This window comes from Dendropsophus ebraccatus, unplaced genomic scaffold (genome assembly GCF_027789765.1).
Source record: "Dendropsophus ebraccatus isolate aDenEbr1 unplaced genomic scaffold, aDenEbr1.pat pat_scaffold_2039_ctg1, whole genome shotgun sequence".
In the NCBI taxonomy this organism is placed as follows: Eukaryota; Metazoa; Chordata; class Amphibia; order Anura; family Hylidae; genus Dendropsophus; species Dendropsophus ebraccatus.
The window spans coordinates 1-6,871 of NW_027209478.1; the positions used below are offsets into that span (position 1 = coordinate 1).

Genomic DNA, 6,871 nt, shown 5'->3' on the forward strand with positions numbered 1-6,871 from the left:
TCGGTGGTCGTGAAGGCTCAACAGGGATGAGTCATCGGACGCGGTTTCCAGCACCTGCCTCAGGCTTTTCTCTTTGGGTGACGCTCCAGGCTTCATCTATTACCCGGATATGCCGCAGATCTGCAGGATGATGCAGCAAGAAGGGTCATCAGGCGAAGGACTGCAGCGAAGATTCCTGTTAGAGTCTGCCGAGTGCCGGGGCATGGGACCAAGTGGACTGTCCGAAGGCAAAAACCTGCAACCTCTGCGGCCATGCGGGACCACAGCTACAGGGCCTGCCCCAGAGGGAAAAGAGAACGTGGGCATCCGTGGGTTGCCAAAGCTCCGACCGGCCAGCAGCCGGCGTTAGCCCAAGCAGCGCAGAAGCCCAAGGAGAAGGAGAAAGAAGAAGAAGGAGGGTAAGAGGACGACGGCCCCAACCCTCCCCCCACCCCCGCCCCTCCCTACCCCTTCCCCCTCCCCTCCTTCCCCCCCTACCCCCCCTCTCCTCCCGCCGCCCACCCCCACTGAGGAATCCTCCCCTATCCCATTGCCTCAGTGGGTCCCCCTGTCCCCCGCCCCTACCCCCACCCTCCCCACCCCACTCCCCCAACCCAGCAGCACTAACCTTTCCCCTCCCGCTGCTGTGGTTCTCTCCTTGGAGGATTTTCCCCCTCTTGTCCCCACAGTGGTTCCCGACAGAAGAGGAAAGTGAGGGACAGCCCATCGGCTGAGACCTCCAAGAAAAAGATCATCGAGGTCTGCGAAGATGACCTCCCGGAGGAAAGCGACATGGATCAGGTGGTGGAGAATCTGGTCGACGAACCGGAGGCTTTCGACTTCGAGGACGTCCCAGAGAATGCACACCTGAAAGAGGCGCTGGAGGAGTTGCATACGGGAATGGGTCGGCCGGCGGGCCCCGAAGAAGAGGATCCGCCCGACCGGAGTGGTATCGTATGAGTCTGTGACTAACCCTTTTCTTTTCTCCCCATGGCTAATCTTTCCATCTTTAGCTTAAATGTGCGGAGTATGAGAGATAGGTCTAGATTCCAGACAGTTCTTTCGTTTTTAAATGCCTCAGGTTGTGCGATGTGTATATGTTGCAGGAATGTGCTCTGTCCTCTTCTAGGTCCTACAACCATCTGGCCAGGCAGTGGTCCCACGGTCCCTCCTACTGGTCCGGCGGGGGGCGACTGTAAGTCCGCAGGGGTCGCCATCCTGATCAGGGGAGGCAACTTTACACTTGATTCTGTTCAGGAGCTTGTCTGTGGCAGATTGCTAATTGCAGACGGCTCTTGGGCGGGGGAGCCCGTAAGGCTCATCAATGTGTATGCCTCTCCTGAGAAGGGTGCGCGTCTGGAACTATTCCAGGCCCTGCGGGCCCAGCTCGCAACCTCCAGGGGCTGTAGTGTTGGGTGGGGACTTCAACTGCCCCATTGAAGCGGACGGACGCAGTTCTGGGACATCTGTCAAGTTGGATGTCACATCCAAACTGCTCATCGAGATGGTGACTGAAGCATCCTTGCAGGACGTTGTTGGGTCCATCGGGAACGGCTCTGTTAATTATACATGGAGCCGCCCGATGGCTCGCTCCGTTCTCGGATTGACTTTGTGTTTGCCTCTCAAGCAGTCAGGCAGACTAGGCACTCTATGGTTCCCTGCTTCTTCTCTGACCACAGGGCCATTCTGTTTCAAGGGGTTCTGGGCCATGGTTTCCCATCTGGCCCAGGCTATTGGAAGCTGAATTGTGCTCTACTGGCTCAGGAGGAGGTTCTGGAGGAGCTTAGAGAGGCCTACATCGTATGGCGGCAACGATAAATGTATGTTTGAGCGTGTTAGTGATTGGTGGGAATTTGTTAAGGTTCAATTTCGCAGTTTCTTTCAGGCCAAGAGTCGTCAACAGGCGTGCGGAAGAAAGAGGGACTTCAGGAGGCTGCAGCGCGAGCTGCGGTCACTGCAAGACCTTCTCCGGTGCGGCTGGGACGTGAAGGAGGAGCTGGAGGAGACCAGAAAAGAGCTTGCAAAGGCACTTTGAGGAGGAATCCAAGCGAATCGTCTTCCGTTCCAAGGTGGAGAACCTGGAGAAGGGTGAGAAATGTAACTCGTTCTTTTTCAGGAAACTCCACGCCGGCCACACGCCCCTGACTGAGCTGCGGGATGAGACCGGAAGTTTGCGGAAGGGCAAAGAGGACGTGATGGGGGTTGTCACTAGCTTCATACCGCAGCCTCTACGCCCCGAAGACCACCGACTCCGAAGTGGCCGACGAGTTCCTGTCAGGTATCACTAACGTTGTTGATCCCGCAGGTGTGTCGGCCATGGACGCCCCCTTGACGGTGGGGGAGCTGCTCTCTGCCGCTAAATCCTTTAGGCCTGGCAGGACCCCGGGCAGTGATGGTCTCCCAGCGGAGCTCTATGTAGCGCTGGGGGATCTCATTTGCCCGGACCTGTTGGAGCTGTACGAGGAGATGGTGGTGGAGGGCAGAATGCCTCCGTCGTTGAGGGAGGGTACGATCACGATCTGTATAAGCGGAAGGGGGAGAGATGTGACTTGAAAAATTGGCGTCCCATCTCTCTCTTGAACGTGGACTACAAGATCCTCGCCAAGGTGCTGGCCAACCGCTGAAGAAGGTCATCGGTCAGGTCGTCCATCTGGACCAGACCTGTGGCATTCCCGGCCGCAGGATCGCAGACAGCCTCGCCCTAGTGAGGGACACGGTCCATTACATCCAAAGCCGCCGTGCACACGCGGCCCTGGTCAGCCTTGATCAGGAGAAGGCTTTCGACCGGGTCTCTCACGAGTTCATGGGCAGGGCACTGCGTAGGTTAGGACTTGGTGATATGTTTTTGTCGTTTTGTTAACGTGATGTATTTTGATATTTTCAGCAGGGTACTGGTGAAACGGCTGGAAGACTGACCCCTTTCCGGTTCTTTCTGGGTCAGACAAGGCTGCCCTCTCTCACCTCTCCTTTTTGTTTGTGTTATAGAATCCTTCGCGGAGGCTATACGGCAGAACGGAGAGATCAGAGGGATCACCGTACCCGGACCCGATCGACACGAGGTCAAGTGCTCGCTGTACATGGACGACGTGACCGTCTTCTGCGCTGACCAGCGTTTCGGTGACCGCACTCGTCCAGACCTGCGAGAAGTTCGGAAAGGCTTCAGGGGCAAAGGTCAACTGCGGGAAGTCGGAGGCTATGCTCTTCGGGGAGTGGCACCTGGCTTCCTCCGCCCCCTTCCCGTTTACCATCAAACCGGACTTCATCAAGATCCTTGGAGTCTGGTTCGGAAAGGAAGGCGCGGCCCTCAAGTCCTGGGAAGAGCGATTGGCTAAGGTCAATACGAAGATCGGGCTGTGGAGCCTCAGACACCTCACCATTGAGGGCAAAGCATTGGTCCTGAGGAACGAAGTTCTGCCTGTGCTCCAGTACACCGCACAGGCCTGGCCCCCCCATGTCACCGTCTGCAGGGCCATCACCAGGACCGTGTTTTGTTTCATCTGGGGCTCCAAAATGGACAGAGTGAAGCGCTCCGTGATGTACAAGGAACCCCGCAAGGGCGGAAAAGGTGTTCCGGATATCCCTACCTTGCTGCAGGCAGCCTTTGTATGTGACTGTGTGCGGAGGACTCTGCAACAGAAAAATGGCTCTGCGGGCAGGTCCATGTCTCGCCTGTTCCTCCTCCCCCTCTGGAGGGGGTCTGAGCTGGGACAAGTGGGACAGCTCCATCCCTTACAACTGGCACACTCCCTGGTTCTACGGGGGCGTCGTCAAGTTTGTGAGGGAACACCAACTGGAGGGACTCAAGCCCCGACTTGTGGAAGCCCAAAAACTGTCCACAAGCTCATCAGAGCACAGGACTCTATGGAGCTCGTTCCAGGGCTCACTGCGGCCACCGCAGAGACTGTATGGACTAATGTGGCTTCGGCGAAGTTGACCAACGGGCACAAGGACTTGTCTTGGATGGCCATTCAGGGGGGACTGCCTTTGAGGTCATTCATGTATGCCCGCAAACCTGTGCAAAACGCGGTACTGCCCCCCGGTGCCCCTTCGTGGAGGAAACATCTTTGCACCTCTTTTGGCAGTGTCCGTTTGCTCAGGGCCTGTTGGACGCCCTGGAACTTGAACTCAGTGACTGTGTGCCCAGGAACAGGCTAACGCACTGCGCGGTGGCTGTACGGCCTGTTCCCTGGGAATCTCGGCGATGAGGCAACCCGGGAGGCCTGGCGCCTTATGAACTGTTTTAAGGACGCTATATGGCTTGCCAGGAACCGCCTCATTCTGAAGAAGGAGAGGATGTCCTTTCTGGACTGCCGCAGGCTGGTTCACAGCCTGCTCAGAGACTATTCCATCATGGACAGATCGGACCAGGAAGAAGAGGATTGATACCCCCTCTCCTTCCCCCTCTCCCCTTGTGTTGTGTTGTCTTTCAATAAAGCTTCGGGCCTGTGATTTCCCTTCCCTACCCCCCTCTTTCCCACCCCCCTTACCCCATCACTTGTCTGTATTGCTTTATTGTTTGTTGTTTTAGGATTGTTAAGGTATGCGGGAATGCTAGTGTAGCGGGTGGTATGATGTATAGCGTAGGGAGCCTGTGCTGTATGTTGTACCATGGTGCTGAGTATGTAGTGTCTTATTTATTGAACTGTGCTGCGTCACAGTTTATGTATGCCTGACGACGACTGATTGTAATAAAGATATTTTCAATCAAAAATCTGTTCTTATCAGTTTAATATCTGATACGTCCCCTATCTGGGGACCATATATTAAATGGATTTTTAGAACAGGGAGATGGAAAAAGAGCTTGCTCTGTCCTCTCCAGGCATTGACCTGGTATTGCAGTGCCTCCAGGTTCAGTGCACCCCCTAATGAGTTTGCAAAAAACAGAGCAAAAGAATGAAGAAGGAAACAAGCCGGCTGCACCTGAAACTACTGTGTTGCAAGAAACATCCCTCGAGTGTGTTGTGCGCAGGTGGACCGACCCCGAAAAATTAGCCCGAGTGTGGCTACGAAAAGTTTGTTTGTCCAAGACTTGCTGGCCTCTGTTGCCATGGCAACCAACTGGCAGAGTTGTTTACAACTTGGCTGCCGGGCCAGTGCTGGTGATGTCATCGCGGGACGTGATGTCATCAAGGCTTTGCTGCTATACACAGCTGCCAGCACAACAAGCAGCTCAGTTGCAGCCGGTCAAGCGACCGAGCAGGTAGGTGGAAAGGTAGGTGCAGTTTATTAAACCGTTTCCTTTGGATTTGATTTCCTGGTGGCCGATGTATCCTGCTGATGCTGCCTGCCTACGGCTCCAGCTGGGAGAATTCACCCTCCATGTTCTTTGATAGATAGATTAGATACATTAGATAGAATAGATAGGATAGATTAGATAGATAGATAGGATAGATTAGATAGATAGATAGATAGATAGATAGATAGATAGATAGATAGATAGATAGGTAGGTAGGTAGGTACTAATAATAAGCTAGCCAGCTAGGCAGCCAGCCACAGAGACAGCCAGCCAGCTACAGAGACAGCCAGCCAAAGAGCTAGCTGCATGTCATGTATGCCAGACAGAGACGGAGACAGAGACAGAGACGTGTATGTCTGCCATCCATCAGGTGGAAGCAGACGCAGTGTGATTGGGGGGTGGAGCTATTCAGATTTGAGAGCAGAAAGGAAGACAGAGGCAGTGCTAGGCAATAGGAGATGCAGTGTGAAAGCACGTCCGGTCCGCCATCTGAGAGGGTGGAGCGCATAATAGGGTATGTATGTCTGGCTTCGCCTTAACAAGAAGGACGTGGTGTCCGAGAAGGGGAGTTTTCGGGAAAGCGTTGTGGCCATCGCTTCTCGGCCTTTTGGCTAAGATCAAGTGCAGTTGCCGCTGTGCTTGGTCTTGGCTGGAGGGCGTCGGAGGCTTAGCCCCCGTTGGGGGCGGCTGAAGATTAAGAAGGCGATCACCATGGGCGTAAGCTACGCTATGCCGAGACCGGGGAACCCCGGGTCAAAAACGGATTTCGTATAGATGTGTCGGAGGAGATGGAAAACCGCTTTACCCTGAAAGTTCTGGTGTGCGAAGTTCTGACTGAAATACTAAAGGTAAAACGAGATGATATTCTATGTTTGCAAGACCCTAAAAAGGGAAAGTATGTGTTGGTCCTAACCAATATTGGTCACTGCCATAATTTGTACCGTAACTTGCAAGAAAATCTTGATAATCCTGATTTGGATGGATTGACTTTCACCATCTTGTATAGCGGAGGGGCAATCCCGCTTGTGGTCTTCTTATACAACCCTCATGTGCCCAGATATGACATTGATGTGTTTTTGAAAAACTATTGTGCCTGTGTCAGCTTTTCGCACAAGGTGAATAATAGTGAGGGGTTATGGACAGGAAGGTACAAGTACTTTGTCACTTTCCATGAGGACCCGCAGAGTCCAGGTGGTATGAAGTACCCTCCACTTAACTTTGCCATTGGGAGAGACCGTGGATATTTGTTTTTTCCTGGAGCTCCCAGGTTCTGCCGTAAATGTAAGGGCTTTGGGCATATTGCGGAAGACTGTAAGGAAGAGATAAGGTGTGGCCGCTGTGGGCAGCCGGGGCATCCAGCCCGGGATTGTGACAACCCCATTGCGTGTAACCTCTGTGGGAAGGTTGGTCATATCTTCAAAGATTGCCCCATGCGTGCAAAAAAATCCTTTGCTGAGGTGGTTGGTGGTGGGCGCCCTCAGGGGGTACCTAAAGTGACCCTGTTGGGATTGCCGTCGGTGGTGGAAGACACAGTCACAATGGAGGTGGCACAGGTGGAAGAGGTGCTTCCTCATGGTGTTTTGTGTGCAAGTTGAAGGGGAGGTGGAGGGTTCTGTGCCAGAGACTCCCGCCGTTTCATGGAGCGAGAGCTCCATG

General features: G+C 54.0%; 1 pseudogene; it reads left to right on the forward strand.

Annotated features, from left to right (window-relative positions):
- The first annotated feature begins 4,673 nt into the window (after positions 1–4,673).
- Positions 4,674–4,843, forward strand: LOC138775772 (U2 spliceosomal RNA; annotated as a pseudogene).
- The last annotated feature ends 2,028 nt before the right edge of the window (positions 4,844–6,871 follow it).